The sequence below is a fragment of the Myripristis murdjan genome, chromosome 21, assembly GCF_902150065.1.
Source record: "Myripristis murdjan chromosome 21, fMyrMur1.1, whole genome shotgun sequence".
In the NCBI taxonomy this organism is placed as follows: domain Eukaryota; kingdom Metazoa; phylum Chordata; class Actinopteri; order Holocentriformes; family Holocentridae; genus Myripristis; species Myripristis murdjan.
In genome coordinates, this window is record NC_044000.1 from 23,024,432 (window position 1) to 23,039,755 (window position 15,324).

Sequence of the window (15,324 nt, forward strand, 5' to 3'; positions counted from 1 at the left end):
GCCTCCAGTAGCATGTATTTGTGAATCTTTTGTTTTATTTTTCATCTCCTATTGAGCTCTGCATTAATCGCACCTAGCAGCACGGCTCAAGCACCGCTGCCCTTGAATGAAAAGAAACAAACAGGTCTTTTTAAAGACAAATTTTCACAGGTCATGCTACCTCAGCCATCAGAACAGAACATTACAGCGATGTTGACAGCAGTGATGAGCAGTATATACGCGCTGATTGTCCGACAAACACAGATCTTTTACATTACAATCATAAACAAGGCAAAGTCAACTCTTCTGTTTTCAGTGCAACAAACAAGGCAAGCTCGGTAACCAACACTCATCACGAATGCTGTACGGGAACTCGTGGCCTATGTGTAATCTCTTATGAATATGTAAATAGTTTGATATCAGTGGTGGCTGGTGTACTTTCTGGGCATGGCTGGTGCACTGGTTGAGCAGGAAAGAGGTGTGGGTGGGGGATTTGGTGCCATTCAATGCCTTATGGCACTGTGTTTTGACTATCAACAGGTTCATGGTGACAAGGGGAACCAGGCAGGGTAATCCCAGCATTGTTGTGTGTGTGATAGGCATCCACCGAATCCTCACAGAAAACCAGCAGGGACATTTATATTATTATGTGATAGTTGCAGTTATATTAAAGGTGTAAAAACACAAAGCAATTGGCCACAGTGGCTCAAAATGCCATCATTTGGTCTAAAATATTCTTTATCCCTTTTTCTCTCTCCTGTCGTTCTAAAATTAATACACCAAATTAGCAGAGGACTGGCTAGTTAATCATTAAGGGATAAAAAAAAAAAAAAAAACACAGACACCAAAATCACCCTTGTGTTGTGCTCCATGCTAACACCTCAGTTGAGCGGTGGTAGGCGACTGGCATTTCCCAAAGCAAAAAAAAAAAAAAAAAAGACCTTTCATTAACAATTTTTATTTTATTATTTCATCGCCTGTAGATTCATGAATTTAGAAAATTGACTATCTTTACCTCAATTTAGCTGAAGAAGGCAGGTTTTATTTTTGGAATAATTTTAAGCTCTTATAGACAGCTAAAACTTCATTCATGACACTTTTTTTTTTTTTTTTTTTTTTGCTCACATCCTTCACTTCCTATGGAAACAGGGAAAGTAAAACCCCAGTAATGTAAAAACAGCGTGTTATTTTTGCATCATCTTACCCTTTCTTTTGCCTATCTCCTACTCAAATCTGTTACGCTCGGCTGCATATCATTTGAGAGTATCGTTTGTGAGTATTTATAATTTAGCATCAGAGTTACTGCATGTCCGACTTTTGCATAGTGATATTTGCCTGCCATCATTCATCATGATACATTCTGCTTTCAGGATGTGTGTTAGCATTGGAGCACCAGAGCATAGCTAATTTTGGTATCTCTGTTCTCATCACCATATTGGTAAGGTGGCCAAAAGGTCATTCTCCCAAAATAAATAAAATACAATAAAATCAAATTGGATGTATTGCTTTTGCACTGCAAAGGACTTTGTGTTCACATCAATAAACATGTCAAATGACAGATGACTGAGTGGCACAGACTCCAGCAGCTTATTTAAGATTTACATCTGTGCATTTAAACATATAGTTCTGTCGGCCAAGAACAGGGAGGGTACACTTGTATCTATTATGTTAAGTATTAACCCCGATAAAGGAATTTGAAGTTGGAACAGCCGAAGGCAATGCAACTGTGTGAGAGCACTGCTTACCTGCCAGTTAAATCCCACAAACTAGATCTCTTTATGTCTCTCAGCGGTAATAGAGCAAATGAGGACATGCAATCATATAGTAATTCAATGGTTCACATGCTGGGAGATGGGGATGTTGAGACAAACAGTCTCTCAGGTTATTGTGCCTCATTTCCAGACTGAAACGAAAAAGCAGCTCACATTGTTTTTTGCATAGATAACCTCAAATGACCTCCATGTTAACCGAGAGGCATGTGTCTGTCTGTCATTATCTTGTTCCTATGTCTCGATTCTATAGCATCGATATATGATAGATATGAATAAACACACAATCATACAAATGTTTTTATTTATTTTTTTTTGTGTCCGTGTGTTTATATGTGCATGTGGCTGGGCGTGTTAATTAGAGACAGCGAGACAAAGCAGTTTAAGGAGGCAGTGAGGAACATCAACGTCGAGGGAGGCACATTGCGCCCCATGCTGAGCGATGTGGAGTCAATGATGTGTTGTGTGATAATGGAGGCCACATTTCTGCCTCATTTCTGTTGCCAAAACTCCCAGGATCTCACAGCTTCTCACAGCTTCCACAGTTAACACGTCCAATCTTCACAGCACCTTGCAGCCCTGGCACTGACTAATACCAAACACACTTTTTTTTTTTTTTTTTTTTTTAACATGTGATGCAGTCGAATGCGCACACTTGTGTGTACCTCCGCCTGTGTATTTGTGTGTCGAGACAATCAGCACTCTGCCTATAGGGCCTGTTCTGTAAACTATGGATGATATCGAACATCAAGGGAAGCGTTCAAGAGGTCAGACTGTTTCAGAGAAATACCGGGCTTCTGAGAAAATATGAAAACGAATTCTTTTAAAACCAGAAAACCCTGGAGGGGCGAGCTCGAGGCCGACGATACACGGAGGCCTTATGACTGCGTAGGTGGCCGGGCTGAGCGGTATAGGAATGGTAAGAGGCTGGGGAGAGATGTTTTAAAAGGAAGAGAGCTGTGGATAGTCAATTACTGTACCAGGACTTCTGCACTGGCTGTTGTCTTCCCCCTTCGCCTGGCCTGAGGTCCTCTGAGTTCATCTCAGCCCACCTCTGTCACCTCTCTCCCCCTTCGCCTACACCTGCTGTAATCCCCTCCACAGGGGGAAAACACAGACTGGGTGGGCCACAGTGGGAAGGGGAAGTCATTTAGTGATGGACATTATGCTGTCAGCTGCTGATGTCAGTGAGCTGACGCCAGACTGTCGGAGTAACAGCCACACTACGATGATTTATCAGCTTGTCCAGGCATTGCACAGGGGCAGCACCTACGTATCAACACCAGAACAGAGAATATCCCCAGAAAAACAAAGACAATGAATAACAAAATAAAAAAATACATTTATCATTTAAAATTTAATAGAAATTTTAAATTGTTTGATTTTATTCTTTTTTTAAAAATTTAATTCACTCATTCATTCATTTATTCAACCCCTATTTAAATTCAAGAAGATATTTAAAAAATACCATTAATTTGTACATATAAACAATATAATACATACTGTATATATGTATATATGCGGTAAAGCATACAAAACTGGCCACATACCTACATACATTTATACAAAAGTATAGATGGATTTTGAACCATAAAGTCAAACATGAGCTTACAGTGAATTACCTGTGGTAACAAAACAAAACAAACAAACAAAAAAAAAACATGTACAAACTGAGTTGGACGTCACAATGATACATTAGTAGTGATAGAATGAGACCGGACTGTTTATTTGACAGGGATGGTAAACAGAAATATGTAATTGTTCTTTTTTATTGTTGACACTGTGTACACAAGATCAAGAAACTGGAGTTTAGGAGTCAGATTTGGGATTAACCTTGCCTTCAAACGGAGATTGTGAGCTCGTGGTTACGACCGGGGAAGCTGTGTAAGATTGTGAGATTTTTGAAAATTTCCACATCCGAGGTCATGAGTTGACTGGCTGGTCCAATCAGAACACAACCTCAGCTTTTATTCCTCCCGCCCCTGTTCGCCTGGCTCTTCACCTGCAGCTATTGTCCTCCTGCAGGTTCAGTAGCTCTGGTAGCTCATGGCAACGACATGTTGATCAATTCAGAACACGACCAGAGCCGGAGCTGTACGGCACTCGATGTTGTTGTTCTTGAGACGATATTGTTATGGCTCTCTCTGTTTTTTTTTTTTTTTAAATTTGGGTTTTCTCTACCTTGTCTGTGCATCCCTCTTGTGCTCCTGGTGCCCCGTCCTACCTGCTCCTCCCTCCACACCTGCTCTGTGTTAGTCTCTGCAGCCCTGCCCTGTTCCCATTGTTCTCCCCAGACTATCAGTTCCTCGCTTGTTCCCCCGTCCACCCACCTGTTCCTTATTGTCTCGTCAGTTCAGTTTGTATTTAACTCCAGTTGTTCAGTTTAGTGTTGTTTCTTCATTTTAAAGTTCTGCGAGCCTCTTTTCTTAGTGTTTGCTCCTTGAGATTCTCTGCGTTGTTTATTAAAATACTGTTCTTCTGTCCAGTTCATCGGCTGTCTCCGGCGTTTGGCTCCACCAACATACCCAGTCCTGCTGGAGGTGATCACTAGAAAACCAAACCCTCTGAAACTCCCATTTTATTACAGTTATTAGGAACTCAGAGCTTGATGGATGATAAAGACACTACTCAAGAATAATATTAAATAAGAAAGGCAAATTTTTAACTGGGTTCACCATCCCTTTAAGCATGAGTTTCAAGTGTCGGGTGTTCATGGGCTGAAACTGTTCCTTTTTCTTTTTCACTTCCATAGGATGGGTCTTGTGGAGAAAACCAGTTCCCAGACCTGTTCGAATATAGATCATTCGATCAGCACAGCAGCAATGACAGGTAAAGGGAGTTCACCAATTATAGGTTTATGTAAGGGATAATCAACCAAGTAGGTGTGCGTGTTCATTGCCTCCATATCATGGAGGCAATGAACCGCCCGAAGCAAAGCTGAGGGTGGTTGCCTCCACAAAGTGCCTTAAAACCGTTTAACACACACCTACGAGTTGATTATCCCACTTATGCCATGGTCATTTGCCAACAATATAAAGGAAAAAAAAAAAAAAACTCCATTGATGTAATTTTATTAAGTAAATGACTCAGCTATGCTTGCTGCATTTGATAACGAGTAACTTTGACAGGTTTGCTTTTTAATGTTGCTGTGGTTACATGTTGGCTAGCGGATGATTTTCAAACGGTGATTAAACCTAAGCCGAACTACGTGTGCAACACATGGTTTTAATGCACGCTTGCCGGCCTGTAATTCATGCCTTTCTGATGAACTGATAGTGAGCTGGTGTTCACGATTTGAAATTGTTGATTGTCATAGTTTCTACTTGAGAAGGGACTTTAGATTTCTTGACTTACTTGACGCAGTTTATTTGTGCTGACCAGCCTGCTACAGATGTGACATTGCGTGTGTGTGTGTGTGTGTGTGTGTGTGTGTGTGTGTGTGTGTGTATGTGTGTGTGTAAGTGGGAGTGGTCCATTGATTCATGCCTCCCCAGGTGGCGGAGTTGGTTGTACAGAAGTATCAAACACTAACAGGTTACTTCATTTCCCCTGCCTATGGGACTCATCGCTGAAAAATGCCATTCTGGTGAGGTATGATGGTGGTGGTATTGAGGTGGAAAAATGTTGAAAGTTGCAAAGACGAGGGTGAAGGTATACGCCTGGACTTGAGATGGCAGAGTCGTTGTGAGCTTGTTATTATTTAGTATGGAGTTCATTTGTGGTATGTCAGGTATATCTGTGGGCGAGCGTTTGGCCACTGGGTATGTCCCATTCTTTTGCCATGTGTCAGATGTCTAAGTGTGCCTGTGTGTATGTGTGTGTGTGTGTGCGTGCATGTGTGCGTGTGTGTGTGTGTGTGCATACTGTGGATTCCTAGCTTGCAGACTGCATGTGGGAGCAGAGAAAAAGCACCTGGCTGAGAGGTGAGTCACATACACAGGTAATCACTCTGACATTTAGCTCTAATGAAGCACTGGGAAGATAACGGCACTTATTGGCATTAGCGCGTACGCGCGTGCACACATATGCACACGCGTGCACAGATGGATGCATACAAACACACACACACACACACACACACAAGCGCGTAAGTCCTCACAAATGCACGTACAAAGCCCTCCTCAACACTTACCAGTGTAAAACATGCTCTTAAGCCCCTGACTCATGCACATTAAGGAGGAGAATGCGGAGGAGGGAGAGGTGTATTGAGGTCCCAGACATGATGACAGTCAAAAGGACACTTAAACAGCCAAACAGTGCAAATGCTAACAGGAGGCAGACGGCGGGGATGGGGGCAGGGAGATGGAGAGGGTAAAGAAGTGACTAATGCAGGAGACGCTGCCTGGCTTACTTGAAAACACTAGTTTTGAGAGTTAGGAGAAATGGAAAGTGAGTTGATAGTTTCTGCAGCTGAAATGTGTTGAGAGCTCTTGAATTAGCCATTTCAGCTCAGACCAAAAGGGGGAATATTCTTACAGGCAATATTGTAGTCATGCAAATAAAATGTTTCACAGAGTGACACATTTCCAGTTGCGTTCTGGTTGCCAGGGCATTTATTTGAAAAGGTAGAGGTAAGTTTCGGTAAGTTTGAGTGGGGTTTTCTCAGTTGCATGTCTGCGTATTTGCATGTACAATCATACAGACAGATAGACATGTGTGTGTGTGTTTGTGAATGAGTATGTGTGTGCGTGAGTATGTGTGTGCGTGCAGTGTTTTCAGTCCAGAGCTCATCAGCATATTTAAGGTCACTTCTGATGTCACCGTGCTTCCCCTCAGTGAGAGGGTTCACCGCTGCCTGTGGTTTTGTCCCTGACTCACTGTGTTTCCCTCTATCTCCATCCTTTTACATCCGTGAGCGGATGTGTGTGTGTGTGAGAGAGAAAGACAGAGAGACAGATAATTAATAAAAGACACAGAGAGAAATTCACAGTTTTGCAGTGTGAGTCAGCTGTGTACATGTTGGCGACTGCCTTCCTTTGTCATAAATGTAATGTAATGTCACCGTTCATGCCGCAGTTCACAGATTGCAACTTGGCTTCTCCCTTTTTCCTCTGCTGAGGTTTTTGGGTTTTCTTGTGCCCACACACCAAAAGCACAAAGTACAAAAGCTCTCACTTATTTAACCTCTGTCAGAGTTTTGATGTTTTTGACACATTTTAAACGCCCATGTGGTATTGGGAAATTTTGCCTTTGAATTTCTCGCTCTTTTGTTCTATTTTTCCCCCCCTAACAGTCACTCCGCGCTGATTGCTTTGTCAGTTGGTGTAAAGGCAACACTGACGATATGAGTGACTGCGATTGTGTACTACAGAGACTGTGTGTGTGATAGATATAGACAGAAAGAGATAGAGATAGACACACAAACACAGAGAGAGAGAGAGAGAGAGAGAGAGAGAGAGAGAGAGAGAGAGAGAGAGAGAGAGAGAGAGAGAGAGAGAGAGAAACATGCATGTGCAGTAAAGAAAGCAGCACTGGACTACCAATACAGGACAAGTACCCTTGAAACTGTGTTTGTTGCTCGGGCAACAACAACAAGGACATATAAAGATGTGTGTGTGTGTGTGTGTGTGTGTGTGTGTGTGTGTGTGTGAGTCCCCAATGGCTTGCATGCATTTGTGTCTATGCATTGTATAAGTCTGTGTGTGTGTGCGTGTGTTCATGAGTGGGTGTTGGATGGTGGTTAGAAGTGTGTCTGTCAGCCTCACCATTGCTCTATGTTTTCAATTTTCCGTCCTACAAAGAACAACAACCTGTAATTTGTGAGGTACTGTGACCAGATCGGTGCAGGTTACCTCGGTGATGCTGTTGTGACAAGCGGCAGCCTTAAGTCGACCCATGTCTTGCTTATTTAGATTGTCATTAGCAAGGATATTGATGAATAAGCCAATGATTTGCTAACAAGGCCGATTAATTAATTAGTCTCCACGAGATACATTGTGGGGGTGATGCAGGCTTTTTTTTTTTTTTTTTTTTTTTTTTGGCATATTGGAGGAAAAATACTTGCAAATGAGGAGGTTTTTGTAAAAACATTAATCTCCAGTTGTACTCATTTCTATGAACCTTGTTTTTTTTCATACTGGTCATACTGGAAGGCAGATCCATAGGCAATATTGGCTTTTGCAACAAAATCTGGAATTTAGCAAGTATATTGAGTGAATTATTTTATTTATTTGTTTATTTATTTATTTTTACAGGAATGGCATTCATTTGTTTTAGCAAATGAATTCCTTAAATACCGCGTGCTTGCTGGGTTCAGTTCCCATGTTCCGTGTGAAAGAAATGTATTGTATGTCCATGTCCTGAGGCTGCAAAGGTGAGTTTTTAATTTTTTGAGATTGACAGACAAACCCTACAGTTCTAACTGACCGACAGTGACTCATATTGGCTGCTGCTTGTTGGGGGGTGAGTTTGTTCTCGACAACAAGATGCAACAGGTTTCGATGTCTGTCCTCGTCGGTCTCAGGCTACGCATCTTGGTTTTGCACCTTCAGAGTGGTTTACCAGTCCCTCTACAATTTTCGCATGTGTTTAGCCCCCATCCTTTCACTGGGTTCATAAGGGTTCACCTTTACTAATGTACTTTGCTCCTGCACAACCTTTTATTGGTACCATATTTTCTGTGGTTGTGTAGCATTAGTGTCTTTTGCTGTCATCACATCTTTTCTTTTTTTGGGACGAGGGGGGCTTTCTTTGGATGGCGCACCTCCCCCCTAAGTACATCCCTGTAGCTCCATTAAAGATGATGCTTTTCATCCAATTCAAAACCGACAGTCCTTTTCACCAGGTTTTCACGCCCTCAACATTGTGCTGCTATTTGGCGATGAATCCTCCGGCTGAAACAATCTCGAAAACTGACAGTCACTTCTCAGGCGTGGACCTTTTTTAAACAATGTTTCAATTTTACTTTCAAATGAATATGTGCTTTTTTCCCCCAAAGCCTATGTTTGAGTGGTGGAGGTGAAACCCATTATAGGATGTGTCGGCGGAGAGAGGAGAGAGAGAGTGAGTGAGAGGGAGAGAGAGTGGCTCTGTGTTGCTCGATGAGTGGGCTGCCATGCATTCTTTTAGCCTTATTCACTGAGTGAGCGTGGGCGGCTAATTCGTGTTTGCATTCAGCAGGTTTACCTAAGGGGGAAATGTTTTATTATATGCTGTCTTTGAAATCGATGACTAATTGTACGCTTTTTCGCTCCCTCTCCCTCTGGATCTCCTTCTCTCATTTTTATCTCCCTCTCTCCCCTCTGTTCTCTCTCCATCCTTGGCCCTTTTTCGTCCCTCATGTCTCTCAGCGTTGTCCCCTTTTGGCCCTGGATCTGAGGGTTTGTCAGCGGCAGTGTTTTGGGTGACAGTCTTCAAGGGAAGGCTGAGATTCTGTGTTGTTACACTCTGTCAAGATGTAGGACTTTAAGGCTGTTGCATTAGGTGATGCGATGCTGAAATCCCTCAAGCAAAAAAAAAAAAAAAAAGAAAAAGAAAGAAAAAAAAGAAAAAGAAAGTAAAAAAAGGTGTTTTATTTCCATCAGCTAAATCTCCCAAAGAGAAACACAAAGAGCAGAGGAGAGTGATAGAGACATGGCCTTGGGAACTGAGAAAAAAAAAAAAAAAAACATGCAGTGCGATCTCGAGAAGCAGAGGGAGAGAGTGATTGAGCGGCAATGAGACAGTAGAAAAAAAAAAAGCTAAGAGAGAAAGAAAGAAAGAGGTGCATTCTCCAGACATGAGTCACTTCTGAGTGAAAGCTTTGTAATTTAAGCCACACACGGTGCAGGAGAAAGAAAGGGAAGGAAGGAGGGATAGACTGAAAGAAAGAGAGAGAGAGATGGAGACAGACAGACAGAAAGGCGAACGGTGAAGTCTTAAATCACAAAGTCATCGGCATGAACCTCAACCGCCACAGCAAAACAGGTAGCGTCAATTAAATCAGTGGGTGCACCTAATTCAGCAATAGGCATGCAAAGGTTTCTGATGTATTGCGATAAGATATCCTGCACCACAGTCGAGAGCTGAAAACAAATACAAATATTTTGGATTTTTTTTTTTTTCTCTTTCAGATCATTTATTCTGCAGCACCACTTCTAGGGTTCCCCTCCTTTTCTAAACAAAGCCTTCGCCACATCCTCGTGATTCACATTGTTTCCTTTTCTTCCCCATTCATAAACAGTTCATGATGTGGGTCAAGGGCTCCATGTAAATAATGATCACACTATGCGCAAATACCGTCCACAAAATAAACACAATAAAAAAAATCAGTCGACAGGAGATGAGTAAATGCGAGTGTGTGCGCAACAAATGATGTATATGTTGCAATGGTTAACATAGCATAGCTGCACCCTCTCCCATAGCTTAAATACCAGATAAATGTGCACCAAAGCGTCTACGCACACACACACACACACACACACACACACACACACACACACACACACTCTCTCTCTCTCTCTCTCAATGCCATTCTACACATACCAGTGAGGTATAACCGCTCTGATGCATCAGCTGCACAGGTACGTACACGTCTGCCTCTCAAGCTGAAATCCATCCCCTCTAAATCATCACACTCTCTTCTTTTATATCTCTTGGAGATACATGATTTACATGACTTCATCCAAGCTTTTATTGGCACTGCATCACTTAAAATGAAAAGGTTACACCCTTCACGGTATGTGATGTGTATTATTAACTGCGAGGTATTGCCTTACATATTTTTGTTTGTGCTCCATATCCACCGATGACAGGAGTTCAGTAGTAACCTTCTGGATAAAACGGCTAAAACTGTGCATTTGGCCGAACGCATCAAATCTGGACGGGCCACGTGGCCGTCCGTCTGCTGTGCGTGAGTCATGTGATATTTACCGTGACAGACCTCAAATCCTTGATCCCCTGACCACCAGCTACTATTTAATTTACTGTGGTCTGGATGATGACAAAGTACGGGCTGCATACACACACGCACACACACACTTGTGCACACGCGCGCGGAGAAACCTGCTCGTGTTCGCAAATGCAGTCCTTCCAGTTGACAGTTGGTGTTATGAAAGAAATGGTCAGCAGGCCTTTTGTGTTTCTCCTCCTCTCTAAGAACAAAAACACAGACACATGTGATGAGTCACCGCAGTGTGTCATGACGGTCCAGCATCTTACGTTGGCGGAGCTGTGGTCCAACAAGCGACAGCTCACTTCTATGACCCACGCGATTCTGGCTACTGCCTGGCCAGAGGACAGAAACATGAGAGACCGCGCTCGTCCTACTGACGTGCCTCGGTGAGGAGACTCACTGTCCAAATGACAGAGAGCGCTTCCCTTGACTGGGACAGGGAAAGGCCACAACCCCGTCATTGTCACTTCAGCGACTGGACAGTGGCAGCAGATGCGCGCAGTTAGTTTTTCCATGCACAAACCCAGCCTCTGCATGTCTGCACACAAATCTGGGTCAGTCCAGCATCAACTGTCAAGTGGCTTCCAGGAAAGATGCTCACATTTAACATGTGGCCAGGTTAGGGCTGAGTGATATGGAGAAAAGCAAATATTACAATAACTTTGACCAATCGATATTTGATATTGTGATGGTATTGTAAGGGTGCTTTCATAGGATATTTACACACAAAATATTTTTGATTAGCAATCATTAGTAATGTGGATATCATCACCAAACAGGTGGAGGTAAATATCAAAACAGCCAGAGCAGCCGCATAAGTTCATAAAATTGCATCACTTTACTGTAATGCAGCCTTTAAGTCCCAGATGATTTCTAGTCTTGCATCAAGATATAAATACAATATTGACATATCGCCCAGCCCTCATCTAAGTCAAGTGTCACCTGTTTAAGACAAGTCCAAGTCAAGTCTTAAACGGTCTGCTTAAACTGCAATATGTCTACTTCTTAAAAAAAAAAAAAAGTACAACCAGCTTATAGCATTATGTCTTATCAGCAACTAGTATATTAAACAAACTGATAATGTGAAGTCAATTAGATGTAGAGGCCGATAGGAACAAGAAGTGTATGTAATCACTTAAAACATCATTGCAAGTTATTGCAATATGCAATATTCTCATCTTTTTAAAGCTTTTAAGTCTGCTGTTGTGATTGTCAGAACTGTGCATCAGACTTTTAGATAAGACAAAGTCACGCACAACCAGTGGAATAATATTAGTAAATACTTGACACATTTTATTTGTTTATTATTTTACGGACAGCTATTGTTCACGTCACAAATCAAGTTGAGACTGAAGTCATCTGAGGTCATGACCAGGGCTCTGTGCTACGAAACAAGTTCAACATACCAGGGCTCTCCTTGTGTGAGCCGGCTCGACAAACCATAAACTCACAATCAGAGACAATCGGTGTCATGATGGTGTTCGGTACAACAGTAAACCCAGGCTGTCCGCTTTAGGCTCTGTGGGTACTCACATAAAAGGGGGACGATAATGAAAACCTGATACCCATCAAACTAAGAAATCCTAAGAGAGAATTTGATTTATACATAATATTTTACATGCAAGTACACATGATTATTAATATAATAAACAATTAATGTATGCTACCTGCCATTCTGTGAAATGCTGTTTTTATACTTTATTTGGTCTATTTCACATACTTCCAACAACCATTTAAGCTTAATCTCAAACCTCTAATTGAGAAATGTAAAATCTTGAAGGTTGGTGCCCCCTGTCTTTATCACTGACTGGCCACTGGTCAGCTTGATATAAATCAATACTGTAACCCAGTTTCTGTTTTTTATTTTTTTTATTTTTTTTATTTTTTTCAGAACATCCCCATTTCCTTGATGATATTCCCACAATTCGGTAAGTATTGCTACTTTCATTGGAGTCGTAAGCAATCACATATTCTTAAACATTCCTGCAAAGCATTGTGGGAGACTGGCCCAACCCACTCCACTACTGCTGGGCCAGTAATGTTCAGAGGCTAATCGAGTGGGTGCAGAATTGTTCCAACTCCAGATCTCAGATCTGAGTGAGGATGGAGACTCAGATGGCCCCAATATTTTCTCTGGCCATTTCCCCTCTTGCTTTCATCTAAAACATGCAAGTTGATCAAACAGTAACAGTAAACAGACTTTTAAAATATGGTCACAGTTTTGAAATAAATTTGGCCTGCAAGGTCCATCTTTGATGACACATTTTGTCCAACCACCTCATTACTCCAAGCTAAACTTGATCTGGCTTTCCAAGCCCTCAAATGTTTTTTTTTTTTTTTTTTTTTAATTAAGGTTTTATATATTGAAGGAGTAAAGAAAAATTTGTTTTGAGCACCACTATTTTTTTCATTTCCTACAGATCAGGGACTTTGTGAGACTATACTTCTTTCCCCAGTAAACCACCATCTATCATTGTAGATAAACTTCTGTCCTTAAACCTTAATCAGAAGGGATCTGCTGCTCAGATACGCTCTTTAACAAATAATATTAACATGCACCCTTTGGATAATTTAGGAACCCTTTGGTAACAAGACTTTGACAGCCCTTTTTTCCGAGGATATGTGGGAGGTAATATTAAAGCAAGTGTATAAATCTTCCCCACATAGTCTCATCCAATTTAAAATAGGCCATCGTTCCCACCTTTCTAAAGCTAAATTGGCAAGAATATAACCTAATATTGACGCCACTTGTGAGAAATTGAAAACGGCCTCAACTGCTTTGTTTCACATATTTTGCCCCAGCCTTCAAGCCTTCTGGGAGGCAGTTTTTGGATTGCTAAGTGAAACATATGGTATCACTATTGATGTGCAACCCATTACTACCTTGTTCAGTGTCACTGCGAAATGGTCATCTAATATGCACAATGTGTTCACACTCACAACACTAACGGTGTGCCCCCTCATTCTCTTTAACTTGAAATGATCTAGACCTCTTTGTCATTCCAAATGGCGGAGAGATATCCTGTTTCACATACAGACCCTATGAAATGAACTCTTACTTTCTTGATTTGATGTATTTCCTGCTGAAACAGGATGCGTCGGTGGGATATGGTGCAGGGAAGGATCATTCACACGTGCAAACCACCAGTACATCAGTTTGGGAGCGAAACACAGTTTTATTTGAAAGGATAGGTGGAGGAGAGAGGATGTTTAAACATTTGTGAAGGTTTTATTGGCTAAAATTTTAATGCACACCGCTAGTGCAGGATGATGTCACCATTTATGATAGAAGTAGAAGTCATGTGAGGTCGTTTCATGGGGAATTTAAAGTTGGTTAAAATAAAATATACCCTACAGGGAAGTAAGTCCAAACTCTATGAGATATGGCTTGAGGATATAGGCGACTGGGATGACCAAACCTAGAGAATAGGTTGTGCCTCTGGTCTTCTCTTTATGCAATAGGATTATTACTGTAGGTGTAGCTCCCTTTGAATGAGGTGCACTTTATAATGTATAATGTTTGTCTATTTTTATATGTCTTTGTGATTTGAAATTTTTGAGCTTTTTGTGGAGATCTTGTACTTGCTATCTGTTAAAATGCCAATAAAAAGATTATTTAAAAAAATATTGCCGCTGAAACATATATACAGTATGCCTCGCAGGTATAGGAAACACGACTCTACATAACTGGAAAGCTGAGCCTGAACTGTAATGAAATGTATCGCTCACTTCCTAGAACAGGTTTTAAGTTTCATTTGCGGGGCTTCCCCCTGAAATCCACTAATAAGAGTAGAAGAGGATTCTATTTCTAATTCCAGCCCCAACCAACAATCAACACGCCAGCATAAAGAGGAGTTAACCTGGAAACAGAGAGACTCCAACCTGGTTTTGAGACAAAGCTGGGAACGAGGGGAATCCCTAATATGGAATGAGACACCTGTGCCAGAAAGCTGTAGGAACCAAGGTGAATGGAGTAGAGTCATCGTTCCAAAGGCTGTGCACCATGCACTCAGGCTGCAGTTTACCTCGTGTGTGTGTGTGTGTGTGTGTGTGTGTGTTACATGTGTGGTGGCACTTACAGTCATTACCCAACCGTTAGAGGCATTTCTAGGCAGTGACAGGGCAGAAGTAGGGCTTCTGGCTGAAGTCCACCAGGCAGCGCCAGCTTGCTGCACTAGTGCAATGCTTGCATGAGGGAAAATTTTTTGTTGGGCTTGAGTCCCTGGAGTCAGCCGGACGCTTTGATCTGCCACCAGTGAAACCATATCAAAGGACACAGGTGATAAAGCTCTGCACAGTAATGTGTTCCTTCCTCCCCTCCCTTGCCTTCTTGGCTTCTTCTTATCAGTGCGGCCTACATCACACAACTCTCAGGTCATATATGGACAAGCCTACGCAGGGTGTTTTAACTGTATTGTAGTGCACACTGTATGGGAAATCTATGTGTGAGTGTGTGATTAAGTGCGGGGTAGGGTGGGGACAGGGATCGGCTTATATCGCGGTGCTTTTTCAGTTTCTTACTGGGTGAAATGTCATGAATGTGATGAATTCTGGTTGTGTTTACTTCATACAGGTGCCGGGTCAGCAGCAACCTCAGCCCTCTTCTCAATCCACACCGTCAACATTGTAATTTTTAACTATATAGTGACGCGTGGACCTTTACTCAATTACACGGTCGTGCCACTACATCATCATTACACAACA

At 41.9% G+C, this 15,324-nt stretch overlaps 1 long non-coding RNA gene across 2 annotated transcripts; it reads left to right on the top strand.

Moving 5' to 3' along the window:
- Positions 1-4,155: 4,155 nt before the first annotated feature.
- On the top strand, positions 4,156-14,171 carry LOC115380256 (uncharacterized). 2 transcript variants are annotated; one of them, XR_003930305.1, is made up of 6 exons: positions 4,156-4,288; positions 4,501-4,577; positions 5,211-5,339; positions 5,626-5,671; positions 12,512-12,548; positions 13,713-14,171. It is a non-coding gene; the product is annotated as an uncharacterized LOC115380256 (long non-coding RNA). The 2 variants fall into 2 exon arrangements; XR_003930306.1 differs by having other exon boundaries at positions 5,211-5,334.
- Positions 14,172-15,324: the final 1,153 nt, after the last annotated feature.